Source organism: Rhipicephalus sanguineus, unplaced genomic scaffold (genome assembly GCF_013339695.2).
Source record: "Rhipicephalus sanguineus isolate Rsan-2018 unplaced genomic scaffold, BIME_Rsan_1.4 Seq322, whole genome shotgun sequence".
In the NCBI taxonomy this organism is placed as follows: Eukaryota; Metazoa; Arthropoda; class Arachnida; order Ixodida; family Ixodidae; genus Rhipicephalus; species Rhipicephalus sanguineus.
In genome coordinates, this window is record NW_023615014.1 from 34804 (window position 1) to 62192 (window position 27389).

Genomic DNA, 27389 nt, shown 5'->3' on the forward strand with positions numbered 1-27389 from the left:
AGCAACAATTGAAGAAGTTCCGAATCTTATTTCGTCTATAGTCATATCATCGAATATGTCTGTGCGCGTCTTTGTGGGAGGTGCTCGCCTTACGTCAGACGAACGGCTTGACATTCCAGAAGTAGTTCACGACATGCGTGTGCTGGTGCAACTTCTGGACGGCGTACAAGAGTACTGTCGCAGAAGAGAACTTGGAAAAGATGAAAAAGTGAATGGAGTGTTAAAGCTTGTGGTTTCCCTCCTCGAGGATATTTCTAGGGAAGACCTTCTGGATGATGAAAGAGTAGAAGCAGTAATGTTTCTCAGGGAACAGTGCCAGCTCCTGATGAGACGAAGCAAAAGGTATTCAGCTGAACTATTAATTCTTTCAACTGTGTTTTACACTATTTCTCCCCATGGTTACAACTTTTTGCGAAGCAGTGGTAACATCGTATTGCCTCACCCTTCGACAATTAAACGTGTGTGTGCCGCTCATGATGTGAGCCCTTTGAAGGAACAAAATCAAGAAGGGTTCTTACGGTACATGAAAAGAAGGGCCAGCCTACTGCAGTTGCATGAAAGAAATGTCACATTGATGCTTGATGAAATACACTTGCAACAATTCTTTGACTACAAGGCAGGCAGGTTAACAGGAGCTTCTGTTAACAGCATTGAACCAGCGAAAACAGCGCACGTTTTTATGGTTCAGAGTTTATTGTCAGCATATAAAGATGTAGCACACATATTACCAGTGTCTAAAATTACAGCTGAAGAACTACATAAAGTGCTGAGAGAAGTAATAATTATTCTTGAAGATTGTGGCCTTCACGTAGTGGCAGTAATAACAGACAATAACTCAATTAACAGAAAGGTAATGTCACTGTTCGCAGGAAGCAACCATCTAGAAATAGTGTATCCTCATCCAGCGGATCCTCAAAAACCTTGTATTTCACATTGTTGACACAGTGCATTTGCTAAAATGCATTCGTAATAACTGGATTAACCAGAAAAATGCTGACAAGTGCCTGTATTATCCTCATTTTGATTGTTATGATGAGGAGAACAAAAGGCTGGAAGGTGCATCGTTCACCACATTAAGAAAACTGCATCGAAGCTGAAGAAAATAGTGTTGTGAAAATTGCCTATGGGCTAACTTACAAGGCTCTGATACCCAAGTAACCTAGAGCGACAAAATGTTAAGCTCGCTCTCAAGATATTTAACACCTTCGTGTCGTCTGCTTTGAGAATTCAAGATGAAACTTTGCATTTGGTCCTTGCTGACGGAACAGCAAATTTCATTGATTTAATTGTAAAGTGGTGGAACATCGTGAATGTGAAAACTCCTCATAAAGGCTGCAGGCTAAAAGATGTGTGGCAAGAGCCAGTGCGCAATATCAGCTGCGAGCAGCTGCAATATCTGGACAAGTTTGTTAGCTGGCTTGATTCTTGGAAGGACAGAAACGTGCAAACAGGCGCTCTCACAAAAGAGACCCACACAGCTTTACGGCTAACTACGTATGCCCTGATCGAGGTGTCTAGGTACTGCATGGAGGAACTTAATTTTAGATACGTGCTCCTTGGTAAATTCCAAACTGACTCGCTTGAGGCTCGGTTTGGGAGATACAGGCGACTATGTGGTTCGCACTATAATGTGTCGATAACACAAGTGTTAGAGGCGGAGGCTAAGATCCGCCTACAAAACACATTGATTTTGGCAGACATGCCTGAATCACACAGTCAGAATGAAAATGAGCCTAATGCTGAAGAGACAATTAGGAAGTATGGCATACGCTTGACCAATGCTGAATTAAACAAGCCACGACAGGACATGGCTGCATTGGTCTACATCGCCGGCTACTGTGCCCACGCAGCTCTTAAGCGACAACCATGTGATGACTGCCGTGACATACTGACAGTCGCGGAACGAGAGCTGGAAGAAAGTGACCATGTGCTGATTGACAGCATCAGTCGAGGTGGACTGAAATTTCCACAGCCAGCTGTTATTCATGCAGTGCTCTGCGCGAAGGTTGTTTTCGATCGTGTCACTAGTAAAGAGCATGAGCTTCAGTTTCATGCCGAAAGTAATCATCGATTGACTCTACTTAGTGTTCTTATGTATTTGTTGAATGACAACGAAGAATTTGATGCTTGTGCAGCTGGCCACACTCCAGATTCAGTAATGAAAAATGTTTTGCTGCCAGCGATAAACATCCTGCTCAAGAACTACGCTTCTCTCAGAAATGAAGCGCTGAGCAAAAAGAAATCGAATGGAACGAAAAGAAAGTTAGTTACTTTGAAATGATTTTGTGTTTGCATTTGTGTGTATGTGTTTGTGTGTGCATGTTTGTGCGTATTCACTCTCGAAATAAAATTTATTTCTTGCTCTGAAACTCTTCTCCGTTTGGTATCACTCTCCAAACTGCTTGGAAATTTCGATAGTGCACATATTTAAAGAACAGTGATGACAGAATCCTCCATGCTGTAAGAATTATGTTTGGTAAATTAGTCTAACCCAGGCGACGAGAAATTACAACTCATAAGATATTCCACCCTGTAAACCCAACTACAAAACAACAAAAAAAAAAAGCTTCCAGGTTTGTTCATTAGATCAAAAGCGTGTCTTGCGTAGCATTCGGTGACAAACACCAGCTGTCATGTCCCGCACACAGGTAACAAAAAAAGACAGAAAAATACGAGGACGCAATACAGCTATACGTGCAAATGTACGCATGCGGTCGAAACAAAAGGCACAAAAACGGTGAAATGCCTACGGTGAAATGCCTCAAGATATGAACCAGCCTTGCACTAGCCTCACGATCATCGCATTGACTAATTTAACGCGAATTAAGAAAAAACTGCGTTTATAGCTACAGCGGCCGCAGTCCAGAAACGCCGCGTACGGGCTGAGTGTGGTGACGTCACGGAGGAGTGCGGGGGCCTTCAGTAGTCTAGGTGGCGTTGACCGGGCGCGCTTGCTTGGTTTTCCCATTGCGCGCGCGGAGAACGTGCTCCCCGGGGCTTTTATTTCGCATTTTTCACGCTATGGGTGCAGCTCCTTCGTCGTACTGGAAAGCAGGCACGCAGCCCTGCTGCATTGTGAACTGTCACAGAAGTTTAAAAATGATGAAGAGCCAAAAACTCCCCGTCAAGTTCTACCGTTTGCAATGCAAGCAGTGCGAGGAGCAGAGGCGTCAAGAGTGGATTATGGCAGTTAGCCGCACTAAGAGAGGAGCTTTCGCAGTCTTGTCACCTTGAAGCAATTTTTTGTTCTACACAGTATTACGAACTATTAATGGGGAGAAACGCGATGATCGTGCTCATTTGAAAGGGAAGTGCGTTTGTGAACCGAAGCTACAACAAATAGACAACCGCTGTACATTTCGAGATTGCGCGCTTGTTTCCGAGTCAACCATTTGTAATGTGACAGCAGCGGAGCATGTTGGCTTAATGCACAACAGTTTAAATACCGCACCGTGAGTACTGCAAGTGTTTTATTCAGCTGATTGCGGTACATTTCCTGTCGCGGCTAACTGTAAACAGAATTAAGCTGCATGTTTGCACTGAGCGTTTATATTAATTGGCCTTGCATGCAACACGCCGTGATTGCTTAGCAGGCTGAGGTGTTGCGCTGCTAAGTTCGAGGTCATGGGTTCGATTCCCGCATACGGCACCTGCATTTTGAAGGGAGCGAAATGCAGTAACACCGGCGTACTTAGATTTAAGTGCACGTTAAAGAATCCCAGGTGGCCGAAATTAATCCGAAGTCCCCCACCACGGCGTGACTCATAATAATGTCATGGTTTCGAATAGTAAAATATTATAGGCTTGCATGCGCGCGAGCCGCGGGCGATATACAGCTGCCGCTTTGGAAACGAGCTGACAAAAAAACCAAGGCGGCAATTAAATTTTCGATTGATTGAAATAACTTTAATGTGATTGAAATGACTTTAATTTTCGATGGCTTCGCGAAATCAGACGGGCTTAGCATCGGGCACAAAGCTCGGCATTATCATAAATATGCGCGATCCCAGTGGGTATTGTATAGTATGATGCTGACAAAGCGAGCTGTCGAAACAACCAAAGTGACATTCGAATCAGCGAACAAGGTGCATTATCAGGCTTCGATATTATCCAAAATGAAACAAGAGTCTGCAAGAAACATGCTTGGTCGAAGTGGGTATGAAACATTTTTTGCTCGCATCATTATGCTATCCAGGGAGCTCTAAAAAAATTCAAGGCGATCCGACGTTGTTATCATCCGATGCAAACCTCGGCAAAAGTGAAACTCCCACGAAACTGAACACTGCATGCGCATTGCGATCCTGCCAGGGCAGATGTAAATTTATGCTCTTCACGCTGAGCTCATAATAAATTTAAAGACACGCGACAAACTTGGCATCCAAGCAATCGAAAGTTATCAATCGAAAGCGCACGCGAAAGCGTGGTGGTTGTTTGCTGACAGCTCCGAGCAGACACGACTGCCGCAACGAAGGTGTGTTTTACCGGTAACATATAATTACAGAACTCGCGCAGTCACCTCCTTATTCATGTCATAGAAATGTGGCCTTTCACCATCGGCACGCACGTAGCGCTCGCCCAAACAGCATCGTCCTTGACGACCTGCTCGGTCCCGCAAAGGTGGTCGATCAACCGCTCTCCTCTGGTGAGATTTACACCGTGAAAACGTTTTTTTCCATCTTTTCCACCTTTCTAAACCTTCAGAGCAAGCGACAAGTGAAGCTGCACGTGCAAGGCGAGCAGAGAACAGCGCGTGCAGGGTGCGTGAACGTGCTGAGACAGCGCAGTCAAAAGGCAGGTGCGGGGAGAGCAGCGACCGGTTTTTGCAAGAAAGGCAGCGAAACGCGCGCGACGCAGCGTCCCCTGGCCGAGCTTGGGAGGCCTGGCCGGGTAGACTGCACGTGCGCACGCTTCTTTCCTTAGCGAGCGCGCACGTGCAGTCTAGCCCGGCCGTGCCGTAACTAGCTAAAAAAGGAACAAGAAAACACTGCATTTGAAGCACAACACTCGACTTCGCCATTTTTTTTTTCGCAAATGTATCGCATTTTTAACTTTAGAAAATTTCGGGAAGTAATCAAAACCATTTTCTCCTGTCCTCTCCTGGTAGCTAAACTCTTAAAAAACAAAGGCCGGCAACATCACTAACCTAATACTAACCGTTTACTAGTCACAAAAGCACTACCGTCTTGGCAATGGAAGATAATAAAATGCGGGTTAGTGAAATTCACTACCGGGCTAGCAAGTGAATAGTAATAACTCGAACGATTAGCCCATTCTAAGTTCTTCGTACGCATAGGTCGGCAAAAAATGTGGAGCTCACTCAGACTCACTCACTAAACATATCTTACCCTTAGGGCTCACTCGGACTCAGACTCACCAAAGTATAATTCATTCGAACTCACTCAGACTCAGGCTCACGGCTCGATCTGAGTCTGAGTGAGTCTGAGTGAGTCGACTCATGAGTCCGCTAGCCTATAATTAGCCTTTTTCTAGCATAATGTCAATGCTCTTTAACGCCAATATCTCGCATAATCGGTGCGCTACTTAGCATCTTTTGATTTCGTACCTTCAAATACGAGTTATCTGAGTTTGTAGTTCAATAAGGACCTTTTTATTGAATGAGATGACTAAAACACGAGATATTTTTATCAGTAACTTCCCGTGAAAAAGTTTGGGGGGAGAGGTCAAGGCGACTCCTCCCCCTCTCCCTCCTGAACTCACGCATCTGATCAATAAATATTGAGCTGACCTATGAACGGTAGCGCGTTGAAGTATGTGGGACTATACGTGAGTATAAACGTGAGACGACATAAGGCTGATAGCAATGCTGAAGTTGAGTAGACAGGATCATAGGTCGGCAAAAAATGTGGAGCTCACTCAGACTCACTCATGCAATATATTTTGGCCTTTGGGCTCACTCGGACTCAGACTCGCCAAAATTTTTTTCTACCGGACTCACTCGGACTCAGACTCACCAAAATTTTTCCCGACCGAACTCACTCGGACTCAGACTCACAAAAACTCTACTCACCCGGAGTCACTGAGACTCAGACTCACGTCTCGATATGAGTCTGAGTGAGTCTGAGTGAGTCGACTCATGAGTGAGTTTGCCGACCTATGTTCGTACGGCACAGCCATGGAATTTAGACTACGACTGATCGGAACGGCCTGCCCCGCGACATTGCCGAAATCACCCGTTCAACAACATTTACAATAAAACTAAGATCTAGCACCACTTAATAAATGTATGGAGCCACGAATTTGAAGAACTTTGTAAACCCCACTTCTCATGTAATACCTCAAATGTGACGTTTGTAAGGAAAATAAAGTGAAGTAAAGTGATGTGAAGGGATGATCAATATTTGATACCTGATAAACGCAAAATATGGCTTTCACTTCATTAAAACCTTGCTAGGTGACACACAAAGGACAGCGCCATACATTTTACCCGCAGCATTTCATACGCAAGGATTAATAATAACAAAATTTTGAAAAACTTACGCATTGGTCGCCGCAGTAGGCACCCAGGAAACTCGGATAAAAAGCTGGTCACCGGCGGTTCAATCTTCCAAGTGCTAGTAGGCCGGAGTAACGGTTCCTTCCATGGGTGCCCGAAGACCACGATGGAGATTGGGCGGAGACGAAAAATGGGACTTCGGAGCTGACACTCTACAGTGGCACCTGAGAGTCCTCACTGAGAGTACCCTCTGACAGTATTGCGCTGCTGCTTAAATACTGGTCCAAGGCAGGTGCCGCCGAGCAAGCTTGCGAGAGCAATTGAGCGTGTCGAATCAGTCCATTCAACAAAATTCAGCAGGCATTCGTCAATTCCCCCTCGGTGCATGTATAACCGTGTACTTGGGAGGACCTTTTTGCAAGTGTGCGGGGTATAATCGAGCGCGACTCCGAAAGCTCCGTTTGACCGTCCTTAGGCTGCGGAGATAGAAAGGGCATTTTCTGGCAACACGACCGGCCAGAAACGTTTCCGAGAAAAAAAAGAGAAAAAACAGGTGGTAGGACCATTAGATCGCAGAAGTCTTCTTCATTCTTAAAGTGGATAAGTAAGTTGCCCAGCGGTCGTTAACTTCGGATAAAGTAGGGATGGATTATCTTGGTGCTTACTAAAATGACCGCCACGTGTAAGGGCTAGCCACGAGAGGTCAAAAGCGTTTTTTTTTTTCATGTGCTCTGGGATGAATAAAAAAATGTCAGTTGCCAGTTAGCGCCGGTGCCGTCGCCTCGTCTTCGGGCTCCCCGTTTCTTGTGCACATTTTTTCTTCCAATGATACCAAGAAGCCCAACATTCCAGTCTCCTCAAAAAAAAAAAGGCAATGGGGAGGAGGGGGCGGGGTAACAAAGGGAGGCTTACTCCGAAACTACGTTCAAGGAATACTAGAGCTCGCCGTTGTGGGAATACTCATTTATCGAGCAGGTGGCCTGCCCTTCCCTCTTTCACCCTCCTCTTACCAACAACACTGATACGTGTTCCCCAATGTTTAGCGGAAATATGCGTTTTCTTCATCATCAAACCAATACTGTTCATTCATTAAGTGGCAGCGCCAACCCAAGACAATGAACGAGAATGGAATGCAAGGGACCAGACAAGCGCCGACTCGTTGCTCAGTTTACTGCGGAAAGGCAGTTACATGAATATGCAAACTCTAGTAGCGCACGTGAGCAAGGCCATACAAAAAAAAGGTATCACATTGTACAACCAATTTGCAAAATAAAGTATTTTGTCTACAAAAACCACAAAATAATCACGTGACACTGCCACAGGAAAATTCTTCGTTAATAAGCTTTACGGCTCGCTTACGCAGTTATCTGAACGTCTCCTGATATGTAAGGCATCTGTTATATTACGTGCAATTTTGTTTCTGTAAGCAAAGAACATCTTTGAATCAGGCCAAACTGGCTCACAAATTTGACACTCTTTTGCAATGATCAGCTAAGTGTGAGTAATTAATTATTTTTGCCTGGTGGTTGCCCATGCTGTTTCAACCGGCTGTTATTATACCAGCCGGTCTAAACGATGTAAACATTATCGTAAGTTGGTGGCTACATGTAAACTACATCCAGCTGAATATCTTTTGTTTTAAGACGCAGAATTTTCGTTGTTTCTTTTGTCGTTTTTTATCGCCCGCATGGCAGATTCGTTTAAAGGTATCGGGGGCATTAAAAACATTAAAGGTATCGGGGGCATTAATGCCGAAACGGCTGCTTGCGTCCGTGGAAGAAGCGATGTATGCATAAGGCAGAGCAGTGATGCGTTTACGTTGCGGCTTGCGTGTCGTTTCTTACACTATTGTGCTGTGGTGCAACAGGTTTCATTATCTCAATTATTCTTTAAGCCACTCACAAGTAATGTTTTCCGCTAATCAAGCCGCTTTGAGTGGGTTAATTTGACGTGAAAATGCTAGATGCATTTTATAAGGGCACGATTTTTAACAAAGAACAAAAAATATAATTGCAGCACGAGGCTCCAATTACGTTTTTTTATACTTTTATAATGGCCTGAGTTATGTTTAAGAAGTGATTTTATTGGTGTTAATTCATATGAGCAACAACGGTGTTTGGAGGTTAGCTGTGGTGACAAGTAAAGGAGATGTAATTCTTTATGCTGTGCAAGTTCATTTGCGAAACTAAAGTCGGTGCCATTATCGCGGAACACTTTTAACGCATCAAGAACAATGCACCCTCGTACAGCTTTGACATAAATAATCAAATAATCATCTAAAAACCGAAAAACGTTTTAAGTAAACCATTTCCAATCTTTCTGTAAACTTTGGCCAAGCAAATAGCCCTGAACATTGAGGCAAACGTCGAGCCAGTACATAACCCATAATTCTGCACATACGTGGCGCTTTCGTATCTGATAAATATATATTTTACATCGGAAGCTACAATTTCAAACAATGTTTTAGCAGATCTTGTGCCATTCTTTCCGAACTTGTCTTTATCATTATCATCACAGATACTCAATATGCAGCTGTTAGCTAGTGTGAAGAATCGAGTAGTAGAAGTGCATGTATAGTGAAAACACCACAACCCACTGGATTTTTTTCTCCGAAATGCCTGACGACCACTTCAGAATTCGGTATGACAAGTGGGTCGCAGATCTTTAGCCTCGAAAGCTGATTCTGAATAAAGCGTGCTATATGTTGTCGCCACGTGGTTCTTTTGTCGCCACGTGGTTCTTTGAGTAAAAGTGGCTCTAAATGGCCTTATTTTTGCGCTTTTTGCAAGAAAATTACACTTCAAGTTCAATATGAATGTTTTCATTGGTTTATGGGGTTTAACTTCCGAAAGCGACTCAAGGTATGAGAGATGCCTTAGTGGAGAGCTTCGGATAATTTCGACCGCCTGGAGCTCTTTAATATGTGCAGAAATCGCACAGTATACGGGTCTCTAGCTGTTTAATTGCCTCCATAGAAATGCGAGCCCGGCCGTGGTTGAATCTGCGTCGTTCGGGTTAGTAGCCTTCCACCATAACCATTAAGCCATTGCGGCGGCTCTTCAAGGTGCATATTTCTTGTTTTCTTAACCGAAGAATACAGACGTTCTGAAGTGATCAACTTAAGTAATTCCACAGCGTGATGCTTAACCTTCTGCAGTCTGTCGTCTATTTTCCCTTTTTTTTATTGGCATCACCATGGTTTTATACAAAACATGTCATGCGACATTAATGCACAAAGCCGCCTTCTTTTTACTAGCAGTGATAATACGCCTAGAAGCGAGATCAACCTTTCGGGGCGTTGTCCATCGTCACCTCAGCTATCGCAAAATGCATCTAGCATTTTCACGTTAAATTAACAGATTCAAATAGGCTGGATTGATAAGATAATAAAAACTGCTGAACCAGAGCACTCTAGTGTAAGAAGCGATACGCAACGTAAGCGCGTCACTGTTCGCCTCATATACAGTCGGCGTCAAAAGTTTAGAGACGACTAAGTCTGCATCTGACAAAACTTTGAATTTAGTGATTTGTGAGTGTATTCGGTCGAAATACACAGTACATGTTGTTAGCACATTTTTAACACTGCGGAAATCTAAATTCAACGGTGCCTGCCAAAGCAATCGGAATATTCAGCTTTTACATATGTTTCATGGTCCACAAACTTTTGACGCTGGCTGCACATGTATACATCTCATTTTCCACGGAGTTAAGCACGCAAGCAGCCGTTTCGGCATTAACGTTTGTTTTTAATGCCCCCGATACCTTTAAACGAATCTGCCGTGCGGGCGATAAAAAAACGACAAAAGAAACAACGAAAATTGTGCGTCTTAAAACAAAAGATATTCAGCTGGATGTAGTTTACATGTAGCCACCAACTTACGATAATGTTTACATCGTTTAGACCGGCTGGTATAATAACAGCCGGTTGAAACAGCATGGACAACCACCAGGCAAAAATAATTAATTACTCACACTTAGCTGATCATTGCAAAAGAGTGTCAAATTTGTGAGCCAGTTTGGCCTGATTCAAAGATGTTCTTTGCTTACAGAAACAAAATTGCACGTAATATAACAGAAGCCTTACGTATCAGGAGACGTTCAGATAACTGCGTAAGCGAGCCGTAAAGCTTACTAACGAAGAATTTTCCCGTGGCAGTGTCACGTGATTATTTTGTGGTTTTTGTAGACAAAATACTTTATTTTGCAAATTGGTTGTACAATGTGATACCTTTTTTTTTGTATGGCCTTGCTCACGTGCGCTACTAGAGTTTGCATATTCATGTAACTGCCTTTCCGCAGTAAACTGAGCAACGAGTCGGCGCTTGTCTGGTCCCTTGCATTCCATTCTCGTTCATTGTCTTGGGTTGGCGCTGCCACTTAATGAATGAACAATATTGGTTTGATGAAGAAGAAAACGCATATTTCCGCTAAACATTGGGGAACACGTATCAGTGTTGTTGGTAAGAGGAGGGTGAAAGAGGGAAGGGCAGGCCACCTGCTCGATAAATGAGTATTCCCACAACGGCGAGCTCTAGTATTCCTTGAACGTAGTTTCGGAGTAAGCCTCCCTTTGTTACCCCGCCCCCTCCTCCCCATTGCCTTTTTTCTGGCCGGTCGTGTTGCCAGAAAATGCCCTTTCTATCTCCGCAGCCTAAGGACGGTCAAACGGAGCTTTCGGAGTCGCGCTCGATTATACCCCGCGCACGTGCTCTCGGAGGCTTGCTCGGTACTTCGGCGAATATAATTCACAGCACCACTGCCCGCCTTCCTTCTTTTTTTTTTTTTGGACCAGCCGCTGAAGGTTGACTAAAAGGTAACTTGTTCTGCACGCTTTGTGGGACCACGGCCGGGCTAGACTGCACGTGCGCGCTCAAGCGCGCACGTGCAGTCTAGCCCGGCCGTGGTGGGACGAAAGATGCCAGTTTGAATGACACAGAACAGACTCCTGTCTCTGAGAAAAAGATGGGAGAATTTGAAGACCCCTCGCTTTGCTGAAGAGCTGATGGCCCTGGGAGTGGGGAGGAAACTTTAGCTCGCTTCCATAAAGGCAGCAGTTGCTTTAGCAAAATAGTTGAGGCTTGTGCTCGTCGGTGCCTATTTGAAAGATGCAGGACGCAGAAGAAATCTTTTCTAGAAAGCCTGTTTCGCTCTTAACAAAAGCGCTGGGCTGTGTGAGGAGTGCTTCCCTAGTCTCGGATTGGGATGGACACAGCGACCACCTGAAAAAATTCTACGTTCTGAAAAATGGCCTTCGGTGAGGTGAAAAGCGGGAGGGGGGGGTTGGGTTGGCTTATAGCTTTGGGGGGGGGGGGGCGATCGCCCAATCGCCCCCCCCCCCCCCTGGATCCGCCACTGCTCTTACAAAGATGCCAATCACCAATAAACCGTTCCAGCGTGTCGCTATCGACATCATCGGTCCACTAGCGCCTACATTGGTTAACGACAATCGTTACGTTCTTACTATGGTGGACCTTGCAACGCATTACCCAGACGCGGTTGCTCTGCCAAGTATTGAAATTGAGAGGATCGCCGAGACGATGTTTGAGATGTTTTCCCGCGTTGGGATTCCACGGGAAATAGTCACTGACCTAGGCACTCAGTTTACCTCGCAGCTAATGAAAGAGTTAAGCCGCCCGCTTTCTCTTCAGCAACTACCAACGATGCCATACCACTCGACGGCCAATGACCTAGTGGAATGGTATACCGGAAAGTTGAAGCAAATTATCGGAAGAATGTGCCAGGAAAGCCCCAAAAATTGGGATCGGTACTTGTCGCACACTCCGCTGGACACTCGGCGCGTCCTCTTGTTAGATAGGTGACCGCTAGAGGGCCGCGCCCTTATACAGCGCTTCATAAAAGTCCGCGCCCATATACAGCACTTCATAAAAGTCCCGCATAACTTTAGGAAATCCCGCTGGCTGCGGGAAGCGCACCAGCATCGAGTACAAGTGCTTTGCGATGAGTAGGGTCACTTTTCCGACTGCGCGGCACACTCCGTCATAGGAATCGGAATAACACGAAAGTAAAGCGTGCCCTTACAGAAGTAGCTGAATGTTTACTTTACATTGATATAGGAGAGTTCGCACAATTTATATTGATGTCTGGCAGCTATAGCACCGTTTAACGTGGACGTGCCCACTTTGATGATTGGCGGTACATCTCCAATCCCACGACTAACGTGCCTGCTAAATGATTAAACAAACCCTTGTGGTAGCTGTAGTAATTAAAGGTGAAAGCGTAATCAGAGAACTAGGTGTGATAGCCAGAAGAGCGTCGCATATTGGACGCAGAACTTGGTCGCCATCCCGCGGCATGGTAAAATGTGATTGGACACTACGGCCGGACTAGAGGGAAACGCAACGCGCGTCGCGCCGCCCCGGTAGCCCGCCCGCGATTTTTCTAGGGGCGAGCGCGTGAGCGGCGAACGCGGTGTTACAGCCGCGTAAGGCTGGCGCGCGTCGCAAAGCTATGAGCGAGGCCGACGCTTTTACGACGCTTGGCTATGGTCGCCACCTCGCGGTGGGTTAAGGCATTGACAAAATTTAACTTATATTGAAAACGCGCCGAATGGGAGGGACGTGTAACGCGTTGCAGGTGCTAATCGCGGAGGCCACAGTAATGACGAATTACTTTACCGCCCCCAGAGGGCAACACCCCCCCGCCGATCGGGAGAGTGGTAGATATAAAAGGCGCGTTTGTAAAGCCGCTAGAGTCTGTGACTGTGGCGCAGTGGATAGCGTGCCCGGCACCTGTTGATGCGGACCGAGCGGTCGTGGGTTCGATGCCCGTTGACGGAACTTTTTCTTTACCATCTGATCGTGTATCTTTTTTCGACGTCATTTCCGTGACGGAAATACGTCACTGTGGACCCCGGCATAAAACACTTTCGCGTTAAAAAGAAACGCTTTGGTAGTGCCGCAGCTAACTGAATATCTACCAAGCAATTGCACAGCAGACTATCAGATACTGAAAATGCGTACCTGCTGCAATAATGCACGGTGACGGGCACATCCGCAAGTTACTCTACCTCAGTCGGAGTTAAGCAAGCCTAAAAAGAGCGAAAGAGATCTTTTGAGCTTACGCTACAGACATTCACAAATAAAACTACCTCATTGTGGTATAAAAACACCATAATGATCACAAAAAATGTGCAGTGCCCCAAATAGGGAAATTTAGGCAAGTTATCGGAAAGCTAACTACACAGCTATATATGAGGTATACAAATATGAGGATCTGCTGAAAATGTAACCTTGGTGTGTTAAAGGAGCACTGACATCAAATTTCAAAGTCGAGATGTGCCCTTCATTCGATTGCTCGGTATGCATAGGTCTCCTTGGCCAAATTTGAATGGCGTCCGTCGCGTGGAAGTAATTTTATTTCGAGGGCAAACAGCGTACGAAAGCTCAGCGGAAGATTGATCACGCTGCGACATCGACACTAGTGCTACGTAACAAGTGTGATACATTCCGACCATACCATCCTGAGTGACGATACGCTAGTAACAATGACGTCGACGATCTGAGTGTATTTATTGTGCCGCCGACGCCAGGCGACGCTCTCACCGGCTCTCACTCCCAGCCAGTGGCTCTCCTCGCTGTCCCGATCCGTGCCTGCGATTCATCGTGTCGTATCGACTGATTTGTCGTGTGATACTCAGCGCGAGTGCGATCAATCGGAGCGGCTACGTGCCAGCATGTTGGGGAACCGCTGCGTAGTACGGACCTGCTCGTCGAGGCGCGGAAAAAGCGGAAAGGGCGTGGCGTTTCCTTACACGTACGGTACACGCCAGCACGACCACAAGTTATTGAAGTGGAGCAGCTTATAGATAAATATCATCGCTAACAAGTAACACGTATGTAGCGTTATTAGTGAATGTTAGTTCGTCCGTGGACTTCCTTGCGCTAGCGTAATACCGGGTTACTGCAGCCGTAACCGCGAGAGGCCGAATAGGTGGGGCCATCTGGCGGCGCAGAATAGACCGATCTCACCGCGAGTTGCACTACGCCACCGCTGCCGCAGTGCATGCCGGTACTTAGAGTACTCGGTACGTTCAGCTGCATATAGCTGGTGCATCGGCGAGCTGCATTATCAAGCTTTAGGGGCCGTATTTGGATGAATCGCGATGGTTGGGTTCACGTGCTGCAATCGGAGATGTTACAACAGCAAACTGAAGCAAAAGGACTCGGATTTCGCGTGTTCTCAAAGGATGTCAAGCTCCGACAGAAATGTGTGCGACAGTCAACGAAGTCGGACGGAGCGGCAACTACGGCGCACTTTCAACGTGTTGTTCACCGTGTTTGTGAATTGTGTGTGTAATGCATGGTAATTTAGCAACAATCTATTGCGTCATAACAAGCTTTCTGCGCTACTGATGTGCCGGTCAGCGACAGCATAACTTCATACAACGTGTGCTCGATCCCCTCGTCGGGGCGATCGCCGCCAGCGGCGACAGGTTGGATACAACGTGTTTTCCGGGCAAAACAGAGATCGCTTAAATATATAGCGACACCTAAACCGACCTCTCATCAAAAGCGATCACGACTGTGAAGTGTCTAGCGTGAACGATACCTGTGATACAAGCCAAAGGTATGTTTACAGCTCGCGCCATGGAGTGCACGGCGAAAATTCGACCGTGCCGGCATCGCAGCCAACTTCGCCGCCGGGATTTTCCCATTCTTTTCGAAATGTGATATCGCGAACGCAGCGTAAAGCAGCAACAGCGGTAGCAAAGCTTAGCTTTTTATATAAGCGTAGACGGCTCTTAACGTACGTATACATACCTATACACTGCGATAGGCCTAGCGACGATATCGGCGCCGAGCAATCAGCTGAGCCTGCCGCCGCCGGCCTCGGGGGGCACCGCTCATCCGCCACATTGTGTGTGTCACCAAAGCCTCTTACTGACTTATCCATCCCTTGTGCAGCAGGAGATATTTCGCCGTGCAGAAGATTTCCGTGACGTTAAACTTTTACAAACGGCATGCGGCCAGTCGTCGCCCCGCGGGCGTGCTTCTAACCTGCTTCACGGTGACCATCTCATATTCATTCACGTTTAACGCATCACTGTGCTCGAAGTATTGCGCTGACAACACAGTGTACGTACATTGAAAGTACTGCTTGAACAAAAAATAAGCGCAAAAAGCTTTCTTTTTTTTCGTCCCGTCGGTTTGTTTTTTTCCCGTCTTCGTAGTCGCGGAGAGCTCTACGTTTGGGCAAGTTGTTTTCCGTACACTGTAACTTGTATCGCTCGCGTGCTGACGTTCACTAAAGATGTTTGCACTCATGACGACAGCAACATGATTTCTCGTCTTTATTTTTTTTTTACCTAATACTTATTCAGCGAAGCGACGCGCGCCCATAAACACGAAGAGACCGACCTGGTCACATGTAAACGTTGTCTAACTGTTCTTTTTTTTTTCCCTTAAACCTAGGATATGCAGTGTAACCTGAAGTAAAATAACATACAAGAGCGGTCCGGACACAGTTTAACAAAGCGTTCAATTGTATTCTGTGCCGAGGATTCATGCCAAACGACAATGTACCTGAGACACACAGCAAGCAGCCGCACCAGCAGCGCTCAGAGTACTCCAGCTAAGATGGCGGCAGTGCCGCTGTCGGAAACTCGCGCATGCGCAGATCGTCTGGTGAGATCGGTCTATTGTTATTGTAGAAACCTATCGTATTCTATTTGTCCGCTAGTGTGCATTCGCTATGCCGATATTCCATAGACCCCTTTGCGTATACCGAAATGTTGTGCACGCTAAAATTCTCTAATATATCTAATTGAGACACACCAGCGAGTATGGCCCAAGCGTGCGTCCCCGGGCACCTCCTCGTTGCTGCTTGGAACAGCGTCCATTTTTGAATCGCTGTTTTGCAAAGCGTCGAAGCGAAAATGATTCGCGACTTCGCGTATCGCGGTGATTCTAAGTTCCAGAATGCCGTCTTCAACACTAGTCGACACTTTTGACGGCGACGACGGCGATGCTGGTGACAAGGCATGACTGAACGCGCGCGCCTAGCAGGCGAAATGTTAGCTGAGCAGCTGATCCTCACGTCACTCCTTTCTGTGGACAAGTGGTAAACTGGGCGCGGTCTGGAATTGACCGCGAGGGAGCGCTGCCAGCGCTAAGAAATGGCGGGCTTGCCGGCCGTTTTGAATCGTGCTAGATACCGGTGATATAAATCAATAAAACAGATAGTTATTCGTCCCTCAGCTGCATTTTCGGTCATGAATCGCTACTAGGGGGTAGATAACTACTCGTGGATGCAAAAATCTTGATATGTGTAAATTTCATGTCAGTGCTCCTTTAAGGGCGTGACCATATCCTGTGTGGGCCCACTTGCTGTCTGGCCCAAAATTATGCACAAATATTTTAGAAGAGCAACTGTGGACAGGCACTCTTACATTTGCAGTTTAAAATGTAGAATAATTTGTGTTTTACTCTTATGCTGGCCATCACAGAAACATACCTCTCTCTTTTGGGCAAGGTCATTGAGGTCTTTCCCAAACCAGGAGGTAATCAGCTGGCTCATACCAAGCAACTCCACATTCGCGTTTTCTGATTTTGAGCTTGAAACGCTTTCCGCGCCTCCATTAAGGCTTTCTTTCCGTGCCTTTGCTTGTAAAAATTCATGATACCTTTTTTTCTTTTAAATGCTCAAGCATTTTTCTGAGGTCGATCCCAAGAATGCTTTTGAAGTGGCTTGATATGCCACACACTGTGAACAGGAAAGGCCGTGCAATCTTGAAGTCTGGTATTGTCAAGACTGCCTTAATGTCTTCTTGCTGCAGACAGCGTGTCGATTCCATAAGCACGCTCACATCGTCGCTGTATGACGGGTCCTCTTTGAACATAGCCTGCAGTGCGAGCTGCTTCCTTCTCAAATCCTCAGGATCTCTAGGCGCGGTTGCAACTGTCCTGCTTATAAAGCTTGGTGAGGTGGCCATCACTTGGCACTTTCCATGATTTGGGCAAGTATTTCGGTCTGATATACATTTCAATGCAGCTCATTTCGTGCACTCCGGTGAAAGCGGCACGGCGCATGCGTTTGCATGTCCTATCTTTCGCTATGTTAGATGGGTTGACCCTCTCCCGGCAGCCATCTTGAAACGCACAGCGCGACTTATAGTTCGTGGGAATTGGGAATATCCAGCCCAAGCGCTGGCTGCCGAGAAGTTTCCACAGCCGATGAGCTAAGCGCCTCAAGTAACCGCAGGCGTAGAGCAGGCGGCGTCGTAGCCGAGGGAGTACACAGCTCGTAAAGGGGTATTCAGACGGGGGAGGAATGCTCGGGGGAGACGGGGGGGTTGCGTACACGTGACCGCGACGTCACGGATTAGCGAGTGGGCGTGCCCCCCCCGCGCCTCCTCGGAGGAGACGGGGACGTTTTCCCCGAAAGGACAAACGATCCCCACTCGGTGGGGGATGTGGCGGAATTTCGGGCTCTTGTTTGGCCACATTGTTGCACTTGCTCCTGCAGAGAGCGGCAGTGGGTGTCCAGTCTGCAGCTGGATGGTCGTCTGCAGCTCGTCAAACGGGTGGTGCAAGCCACCAGAGTAGTCTAGTAACACTGGTCTCCCCCTCCGTTTGCCTCGTCCGTGTGAGTGGGGGGCATTTGTGGAGACTTCTCCTCGCGAGCTGACGTCACTAGGCTCCGCCTTTCCCCCCCGAGCATTTCTCCTCCGTCTGAATACCCCTTAAGGGCCACAAAACATGCCTGACGCCGCTCCATCTGTTTACTCTTTCCTTCCTTCTCTCCTACAAGCCAATGCGAATGCGCGCGGCATGGTATACGGTGAGAATACCGTAGTTTGCGATGTCGACACCACATTTTTTATGTAATATTGGGCGTAAAAATAACGCTATTTTTTACAATGAAGGTGTAAAGCCGCAACACTCCGCCCTTCCATCAATTAGGAGAGCTTGAACGAACTGCCGCTGCGAGGGCCAGATCGAAATCCTTCACAACTTGAGAAAACCTGGGTTGGCAACGGTTACAGGAACAATGTATGACACTGCTGAAAACATCTTACGTCGAGGTACGAGTTATATATTAAAACGGACAATATGTGGTACACACGCATATACGTCCCGGCGAGAGCACGCAATGAGATAGAAGAAGAAGGGGATAGTCCCAAGCAGGTTTCGCTCACCTCTTCGTGAGTGCCTCCTGAAGGGCACTAGCAAGGTGTGTGCAGTACCATAACGGGGGAAAGGATCGCTAGTATCGCAGCAGAGAGCGAAGCGTTGGCTGCAGGACGCCCACGTGCATATATTGCTCGCCTTGCAATATATCTAGCGCTTTCGCCACAGCGTCATCACCTGGAAAAAAAAAAGGATGACGAACAACGCACTGCATGATGTTAAACAAACGATCGAAATATACCTTGCAGCATTCATCAATGAACAGAGATTCCTCGTGTCGCAATCGTGGAAACGAAAGTGTCAAACGTTGCGTCCACCCTACCTTTCGGAACTTCGTTGATGAACTTAATGGTGTTGAACAACGAATGCCATCGTGTTGCGTTCGGCTGCCTTGGTTGGGCTGCCTTCCCAAGGCAGAAGGATTTGCACGGACTGGGCTGGTTTTCACCAAAGAGTGTTCACTTTTGCCGAAGCAGTCCTCGCCATTCAGCCGTAGGCCACGTTGTTGCAGTCATTTTCGGCATCGACCGCGGCGACGATGTTCAGTCTGTGCTGCACACCTCCTGTGCCGTGGCAACTGGATCTCGTGAGATGAATAATGCCGCTTGCAGGATTCCAGCCTAGAAATATTTTATATGCAGTAAGACATTTTTTATTGTTTTGTCTTTAGAACCGTACCTTTACAATTTTCTCTGCCGAGAAGACTGCGTCGACTCTGTCATTCCCGCATTAAATTGCCTAAGGCTGCTGAACAGTGACTCAACAAGGTCGCTATTGAGGCCTCGTGTGAGGACTTAGGAGAAGCTGAAAAACAAGCCGTTGGTTATATGCACAAGGGAACAAAAACAGAGCTGAGCTGCACAGCTGCAAAAATTTGCAGTGGCTTAGCTCGGCTATGCCAGGATATACGTATTGTTAGCTAAGGTTTAGCTGATTATTTTAGCTTTTCTGGTTGTCAAGCTTTTCCGCGCCGCTTAGCAGCATTTGTGCTCTCCTTCTCCATGGCTATACTAGACTGGCAAACGCCAGCCAGCCGGTCTGACAGCTGGCTAACCTCCCTGTCTTTCCGTTTTTCTTTTCCTCCTCCTCCTCCCCGCTATATGTATACCCCCACTGATACGTCTGGGCATGCTGGCAAAATGAGAGGCGCTATCAAACGGCTCCGGCGCAGCGTCAGATGGCCACTGCGCAACGGAGGCGCACAGCTGAGCGCGCGCTGGCACCAGTGCGTCTGCTGCGGCTATGACGTCACTCCTCTGGAATGCGCAGACCGGCGAGGCGCGCGCAGCGGCGGCGCTGCTGCGCCAGCTGTGCGCCGTGTGACGTCACGGCTCTCGGACTGCCACGCGAAACTGCTCCACCTCGGCCAGTGTAGCTAACGCTACAAAATGCTTACTCGATATGATCGAGAAGATACTCAGTGCTACCGTGGGTCTCATCGTCAGAAGTGTAGCTTCTTAGGTGTCTTTTGTAATTTTCTTTTAGTCAACTTCCCACCATTCATCTGGAGGTGCTCAATGTAGCCGACAAAGTTCACTTCCAAACAAGAAAGTCGTTCGTTCACCATCTGTGCTGAAGAACGGGCCCTCTTGCTGTCCCTGTGGCTTCACTACCCCAATGTCGTGGAGTGCTTACCACTACGCTACTGTTCTTATAGAACAAATCGTGCCACTGCAGTCTTTAAATAGAGGTGTTTCAGGGTGACACTTCAGGTACTTCTGTAAAAATTGTAGCTTGGCAATTACCCCGGGAAACAGTTTGCGTGGCTCTCCGCACCGTCATCTTTTCAACGTTGGTGGGATCGACATGGGAACGAGTAAGAAACCTTACTGGCTTCAGAAGCAAAGAAGACGGAATGTCAAACAGCTTTTTCAAGTAGAGGCCTCCGCGAATGACTAGTTCTCCATTTAAAGATCTAGAAAGCTTCTTCGAATGGATAAGATGGTTTGGGTCGAAGGACAAGAATGGGTCGCCATGCCGCAACGGATGGCGCAACGCATGAACAAGTGTCCCAGCCTGGGGAAAACGCTTGAACAAGGAAAAGTTTGTAGCAAAACATTGGGCTAGTTGGTAACGATGCATCTTAAGCCTTTGTATCCCATGAGCAATACAGTTGTGCAAGTAAACTTTATTTTGCATATATGCAATAACATTATACACGAAAGAGGAAATAACCTGAAAACCAGGAAAATTTAGCTTTATGTCTAGAAGAAAGCAAGCGTCTACATATGTGGACGCTGGGAACATTGGGAGCTTGCAGACGGCTCTGTTTCAATGTGATAATGATTATTGTCATCACCACTTCTAATAATCAACACCTTCATAATCTGTTCAATGCATTCAACGTCAGTATCGTCGTCATCATATCTGTTCATAGGGCCTCTGCTTGCTCACGTCTCTGCTTCAACATGTTCATCATCGTAGTCCATTTATGCCATCATCAACGCATTTATCCTCATGTTCAACGCTTTCATTACCATTATCTTCACCATACAAAGTGCATTTGCTTGCCCACAGTTGTGATTCAACGTGTTTATCATCATCATCAATGCATTAATCGTTTCCTTCAAATTGAACGCTTTCATCATCAGCGTCAGCATCGTTCAAGACTTGAACATGTTTAACTTAGCGCAACGACGACGTGGACACAAGAGAAGAGGAGACAAACCACAGCGCTAAGTCGCAACTGAATGTTTATTAGAAGACAATAACGAAAAAAGGACACTTCAACCGTCACACCCATGTGACACACAAAACCAATGAAACGGAAGGTCAGCTGACATCCTGAAGAATAAAGAGCCTCACGCAGACCACGTGTACTCTCCAACACCAGAAATGTTAAGATACCGTGCTATCTAAAAACCTAACCTCGCTATCATGTAGGGCAACAGAAGGCACGCTAATGCACTGTTCTCCCCTTTTTCTGATATTATAAGCTTCAATTATTTCTCGTGTAGTTTGATCTCGGTGTGTCGATAGCACTTCAGCCTCATGAAAGATGGGTGCGCAATGGCACTGCGCAACATGCTGGGACACATGTGAGTATACATTCCCTTGCAACGAACGCCTGTGTTCCATCAACCTAACGTTAATGCGTCTACTCGTTTGGCCAATATATACACGACCACACGAAAACGGCAAAAGATACACGATGCCCTTCCTACACTGTACAAAAGGAGTCACGTGTTTGAGCCCGCAGCCATCTTTAACGACTCCTGACACGCGGTTTCTTAAGTTTTCGTTCAACAATCCCACAAACCCTATTCAACTTCTTAGGCGACGAAAAAACTACACTTACTCCAAAACGGCTGGCCACATTCTTCAAGTTGTGGGATAATTTGTGTATGTACGGAAGTACTGCTGAAGATTTCCTTTGCTCTGGACCTAGCTGAGCTGCGATATTGTCTGCGTTTATCTTAGCTCGCTTGGTCAACTTGTGAACAGTTTGCCGGATGATAGTGTCCGGAAAACCGGCGTCTGTTAGCCTCGTCACCTGTTCCGAGAGGCTGGCGCTATCTGGTGAAAACAAGACCTAAACAGTGCAGAGCGCGAACATGAAAAAGCAATATCATTCTTAATGACTTTCGAATGGCCTGAATTGAAATTTAGGAGCGGTTTAGCTGAACGAGGGCTATACTTCCAACACGCATAGTCACTATGTACTTCTAATAGGATGTCTAAGAATTGTAGGTGGTTGTTCTGAGGTAACTCATGGGTGAATTCCAAGCCAAGACCGCATTTTTGGAAAACATGGATGACGTCAGGTACTATTCGTTCAAAATTGAATGCCTGAACAAAGACAAGCAAATCGTCGACATATCTGATAATTTTAAACGCTAGGCCGTTAAGACACTCCTGAACAGAACTATCTATCCTTCCTAGAAAAGTGTTACTTAAAGGGGTCATGAACCACTTTTCCAAGTAATGATCTAATGACCTCAGTATCGGAGTTTACTGCCTCCCGAATCGATTGCCGCAAAAATTTCTCGAATCCGTCAAGAATTAGCGGAGTTACGGGGGTTTGGCGCACGCTCCCAGCGCTTTCTCTCTTTTCTCGTGCCGACGAGCGCACTGGAAGCTAGACAGGAAGGGATGGCACGGGGGAAAGAAGTTACGTCAGCGCGCGTCATGAAACGCGATCGCTCTCCCGCTGTAATTCGCTTGCGCGAGTGCGGCTACCGTGTACTGAGGAGTGCGGCGCCGGCAAGTGGCGGCACCCCGCGGCAAGAAGCGCATCTGATCCGAACGCCGCTCTCGATTTTCGTCGGCTATCGGCCAATAAGCATGCTATGTCTCTTGCGACGTAAACTGGCAGATCCGCGACGTCAACGTGCAGACGCCCCGCCCACTGACGAGAGTGAGAACCGGCCTCTGTTTGAAAAGAGGGCGCCTGAGGAAACGGCAACTTCGCGCTCTGCTTGTGGCCTTTACGCGGCGCGCACGACTGTAATATTTGGCAGAGCAGTTCATAGCCGTGTCAGCTTTCCGCAGGATGCGTTTCTTCAACAAGCCCAAGGGGTGCTTCATGACACCTTTAACACAGGAGCAACTTGGTGTGGAACACATTGTGGAAATGCTTGATAAAGTCGCACATCGACGTGGACGAAACTGCTGCGGGCACGATATAGCGGGTGGCAAAATCACCGAAGTTGGGAATGTACCGCTTTGGGTTACTGGGTTGCATGGTTACATGGTCAGTTGCTATGCTTGAAAATGGAATGTCCGTGGTAAGGATTCTGCCAAGAAGACCTTCGCTGTGCGAGGTGGCCGCACGTTTGACGTCAAGCAGGCAACGGCCCAGTTTTCTGTGACAAGAGTGCATTTTCTACCTAGGAGGTATTGACGAAACTTCACTGTTATTGCCCAATGGACAACACACTTCTATACATTACAGGGGAGCAGGGTTGCCACGTTGCGCCAAATTGGCTTTCAGGCTGCTGGCGGGAAGATATTTGGCTTGGCTACTCTGATAGAGCTTTGTTATTGTATAATATTGATAGAAATGTGTGTATCTCATAATACGCAGCAACATTAGCAAATATTTGAGCTACCGGCCTCACAACCACGGCACTTGAAACCTTTTCAAGTTTGTCCATCGTCGTCGTGAATCCGGCGCGGGCGCTTTCATTTCAACAGAATGGTCCAAAAGTTTGTATGTCGGCAGCTTCAGCTGGAACGAGGGTTGCGGTATCTACAAGTTGAAACTACAAGGTTGCGAAACCAGTCGTCGATTTCTCGACGAAGATATGAAACTACAAAGACATGTCCGGCAGAAACCGTATGGAGCATCCTGCAGCGAGAGCAATTAAGCAGCTGCTCCTGCTCATCTCAAACGCACAGGCCCAGCGAGTTTTCTCGTTGACAGCCTTGACGAAAAGTGGCCGAAACGGTGTCTGCTGGTCTCGGTTCTACGGATAAAGGTGGAACTGCGATTTAGAAACTTGAACAGTTTCAGCTCTGATATCTCCCGGATATGACTGCCAAAATTAACGCAAACATATTACACCTGAACTGCAGTTTGCGATTCGAATTGTGTTCAATGTGTCCTGTTCTCTCGATTTCAGCGAAATTATCAAAATTATCAATATTATCTGGTGATGTCTTAGCCGCTGGCTTTCGAGTATGCAGTCAGAAAACACGGCGACCTAGGCGTCTTTCAAGCTACCGCAATTCAATCTAGTGCTTGCATTACAAAACAGAAAAGCTTTTTGAATACGTGGCTGAGACTCGGGACTGTTGCTTGGGACCGTATTTCGCAGATTGGTGAAGGTGACTTGAAACCGTAACTTGAAGTGAACAGGACAATCGAAAGCGCTCCGCATCCAAGGCGCTCTGCACTCATCGGCATTTTAAGTCGGATATCCGACCAACTGTTTTTGCAGTTTCTTAGGGTTAAGTTCAAACGGCGAATATTAACAGCTTGGACATCATCATCACGCAAGAAATGATTGCGAAACTGACTACAACTTGTGCTTCAGTCGAAGCAACTGTGATTTTGAGCACATTCATGCAGTGCTCGTTTCCCTTGTCGACACAAGGCCGTTACTTCTAGTCAATTGAAAAAAAAAGTTACGCAAGACGCGTGAAGAGAGTTCCATTTTGCGACAGCGCAGTAAACCTTGTTATCCGACGCGAAATGATCCTTGAATATCCGCAATTCTGACCTTGATGTCTTCGTTTTGTACTTACTTGCATTTTCGCCTAAATTACTTTGTATTATTCGTGTAAGTAAGAATGTCGGAGCTGTTTTCACGTACGCGTGGCTACTTTTGGATATTTTTACTGCCCAGTTTGCTACTTTTTGGCTAGTTATTCCAATTATTTGGATATTTTTTCTCGTGTTGACCTTGCAACCCTGCTGGGGACGCTGTGTTTTCTCCGATGTAAGTCTACGGTGTACTAGATACCATAGTAAGTCCACGGCTGGCGTAGGCAGTGACGTATTTATAGTGTCCTGGATTTGCGATTACACCGCTCCAATGGCTTCCTGTGGTTAGCGTTGTGACTGCCACAGGGTCTAATTGCGTCAGAAGGGGAGGGCAGTACGGATGGTGTGAAAGGCCTGGTCACGGTCTGTGCTCCAAACAAATGTGGGCACATTGATCATCATCATCAGGCCGACTGCGCCCACTGCAGGGCAAATGCCTCTGCTATTTCCCGCGACTCAACCTGTCCTCCGATCAACCGGTCCTGCGCTTGCTGCGGGCACGTTATAACCGCAAACTTCTTAATCTCGTCTGCCCACCTAACTTCTGTCTCCCCCTCGCGCGTTTGCCTTCTCTTGGAATCAAGTCTGTTACTCTTAATGACTAGCGGTTATGTTGCCTACGCGCTACACCCACGCTCACTTCTTCTTGATTTCGACTAAGATGACCTTAACACCCGTATGTTCCCTGACCCACTCTGCCCTCTTCTTGTCCCTTAAGGTTACACCTATAATTTTCCTTTCATTGCCCGCTGCGTCGTCCTCAGTTTAAGTTAAACCCTGTTTGCAAGCCTCCAGGTTTCTGCTGCGTATGTAAGTACCGGTACAGCTGTCGTATACCTTCCTCTTGAGTTATAGTGGTAAACTACCATTCATGATTTGAGAATGCTTGCCGTATGTGACCTAACCCATTCATATTATTTAGTTACTTCAGTTTCATGGTTCGGCTTCGCGGTTACTACCTGTCCTAAGTAGACGTACTCCTTTACAACTTCCAGTGCACACGCTTGCGCGTTTTCGACGCCGCTTCGTCGTCTTCTCGGCGGCTTCAGGGCACCTCATCACGCGAGGCAACTATGTCTTGTGGCAATTTCTTCTTGGCTTCTGCATCGGCACTCGAATGCTGCAAATAAGTAGAGCCGTGAAATTAGAAAATTGCTACGTTTTAACGTATTGAAGTTTGATTCTCAGAGCAGTGTATAGAAAGTTGGGGGCACATTGGGCCTTTAATTCACCAACCACATGTAAACGATGTCGCAGCACCTCAATTATAGTAAAAGACTAAGTGAAGACTGCATGAGCGTACTCTTGAGAACACCATATTTTCTTGCATTCAAGGGCGGCCTGGCCTTTGTTTTAGTCCTCTTTGATGCAATGCTCGTGACACTTCTGTGAAAGAGGCCTGCCGTTGAAGATATTAGTACAGGCTCTCGTGCAGATATGGTACGCGAACAGCAGCGCAAAGGACGGGACCAAGAAGACACGTACAACACTAGCTTCTCGTTCGTGGTCCTATCTTTTGCGCTGTTGTTCAAGTGCCATGCATTCCAACCGACTCGCCCAGTCGGCTGTCCTCGTACACAAATGCCATTTTTCGGGCGCTGCACCGAACGGTCGATTTCCGCAGCAACACACCACTACCCAAGAGCACCTGAAACAATTAATGTAACAACCGGAGCAAATACTGTCGCAAACTAAGTTTTACTGCAGCATAAAATCAAGCCATGTAATAATCTTTAATGAGCGGTTTATGTCATTGCAATGAGTAGATTATGGTACAATCCGATTACAAGTCAGTACAGAAGGGCTGCTGCTTGTGCACATTGCTATGCAAGCTATGTAAAGGACCGGAACAGTCAATGTATGCAAACGCGACTACAAATAAAGGAAAAGCAGTAGTGCAAAATAAATAAATAAATAAATAAATAAATAAATAAATAAATAAATAAAGACGAGACGAGTACACGGAATTGGCGCTCAGTATATAACTCGCCCATGAAAATGTTTTGCTAAGAAACAACAGTTCCATGCAGTTAGATATTGGCACCAACTGTTGTTCTTGTACAGTAAGCACGTAGTTGTCACGACCAGTTTAAGAAAACACACCTTAAGTCGTTTAGACTGCGTGGACTGGCGTCCCGCAGACAAATAACTAAAAGACGATGTCTCTCTAGATCGGCAAGAATAATCTCTTTTCGCCGGAGTTCCACGCCCCTTCTTCTCGTGTCCCGTGCGGTTTGTGCGTGCCTGAGTTGTCGGAGGCCACGCAGGCGTGCTCCACCGGCGATTCTGGTCGATTTCGCACGTACCCGGTGGACTCCTGGAAGGGCGTAGGAAAGGGCCGTAAAGGTAGCTTGTTGCGTCATTATCCCCCTTCCGAGAGTGCATCGTTCCGGTGTTCTTTATAGGGCAGTTGCCAGGCTGGCATTCATAATACGTCATTACTGCCTGTCGGACGACATGCACAATATTCTTTGGGCTCCCTTGATTGCTGTGATCAAATTTAATTCAAGTGAGGTGCTTTCTGGGCTAGTAGTGCTCTAACCTATTGTTCTTTTTTTGTTTTACTTAATGTCATGGC

At 46.8% G+C, this 27389-nt stretch overlaps 1 pseudogene; it reads right to left on the bottom strand.

Annotated features, from left to right (window-relative positions):
- Positions 1 to 18367: 18367 nt before the first annotated feature.
- On the bottom strand, positions 18368 to 19089 carry LOC119377028 (uncharacterized; annotated as a pseudogene).
- Between the last annotated feature and the right edge of the window lie 8300 nt (positions 19090 to 27389).